At 42.5% G+C, this 1,344-nt stretch overlaps 1 non-coding gene across 1 annotated transcript; it reads left to right on the top strand.

Moving 5' to 3' along the window:
• Window positions 1-540: 540 nt before the first annotated feature.
• LOC138581589 (U6 spliceosomal RNA) lies at window positions 541-645 on the top strand. The gene has a single exon (XR_011304651.1). It is a non-coding gene; the product is annotated as a U6 spliceosomal RNA (small nuclear RNA).
• The last annotated feature ends 699 nt before the right edge of the window (window positions 646-1,344 follow it).

Genomic DNA, 1,344 nt, shown 5'->3' with positions numbered 1-1,344 from the left:
TCAATGCTGCCTCAGTGGAATTCTACAACCTATAGGTCAGAACAGTTCAATCCAGTGACCGACTCCTACAAATGCCATAAATGACAACTAGATGGTGGCTCCTTGACTGCCAGGCAGTGACAAATGTTGGGCAATATTAGTTCTCTACTGCAGCCTTTTCAAGAGGCCAATCAAAATGTTAGAGTGTATGCCACATCACCCAGAAAGCTGCTGTCACCAGTTTATCTGCTGTAAGTATGACTAACTAATGGAATTCAAGAATATTACATTTCTGGTGGTTCAGTAGTAGGGGAATTAGCGACAAATCTGTTCTCTACCTTCTGACAGGCTACATTTGGAGTGAACGGTAATATGATGTACCACCTGACATATTTACCGGGCCCGCTGTTTGAAGTGGAGATGGCAGCATTTAAACAGTATGGGTTTAAGGAAGAGTAAAGCATGGGAGGATGTAATTTGCAGGAGGATGTGTTAGCTTTGTATAAGAGCGAATTAAAGAGGTTATTGGAAGCCCAGATAGAATAAGAACAAGAGCCAAGTGCTCGCTTCGGCAACGCATATACTAAAATTGGAACGATACAGAGAAGATTAGCATAGCCCCTGCGCAAGGATGACATGCAAACTCGTGGAGCGTTCCATATAAAAAATAAAAAAAATAAAAAAGAAGAACGAGACCCAAGGTCAAATATCAACAGCCAAGTGTAGGACTACAAGGCTGCAAAGAGGTTTATCGGACAGTAAACACGTATTCTCTGCAACGTCAGATATTTAGGCAGAGGGCACAATGCCAAGCTTTTGAAGAGTTAAGAGGACATGGGGCAGACTCCTCCCCTGTCTGACTTGGTTTATGCATAAGGGTCCCCAGGAAAATTCAGTTGGCTCACAGCATAGCAGATGTTATAGACACATTCTCACAAGTCCATTGATCACAATCCACTGCAATTCTGGCATAGCAAGCAGTCCGTGTGGCCATCTCTGCGTGTGCAACCAGCTGTAGACAACCTAAACTGCCCCCAAAACTAGATTTCAGAGGGAATGATTTTTTCACATGACTGGGCTATTGTCTCAAACTTCAATGATACGCTTGTGAAAGAGCTTACTTTCATAAAAGATGAATGAGCATCTTATTGCCTGAGACTACAGTGAGATGAAATACCAGACCCATCTCTTGGACGACCACAAAACAAATTCTTCAGTTGATGAAGATGTACGCGCACATAAGCTGCATTCACAGTGGCCACCTGAATGCAAATGCATAGGGAAATGTGGTGGAGACCTTTACAGTTACAGTAGTAGTTGTGATCATAATAACAGTACATTTTATGTAAACAAAGGTCACTCTCT

The sequence above is a fragment of the Ambystoma mexicanum genome, chromosome 3p (genome assembly GCF_040938575.1).
Source record: "Ambystoma mexicanum isolate Mex_15411 chromosome 3p, UKY_AmexF1_1, whole genome shotgun sequence".
NCBI classification, from domain to species: Eukaryota; Metazoa; Chordata; class Amphibia; order Caudata; family Ambystomatidae; genus Ambystoma; species Ambystoma mexicanum.
This window is presented reverse-complemented; position numbering and strand designations above follow the sequence as displayed.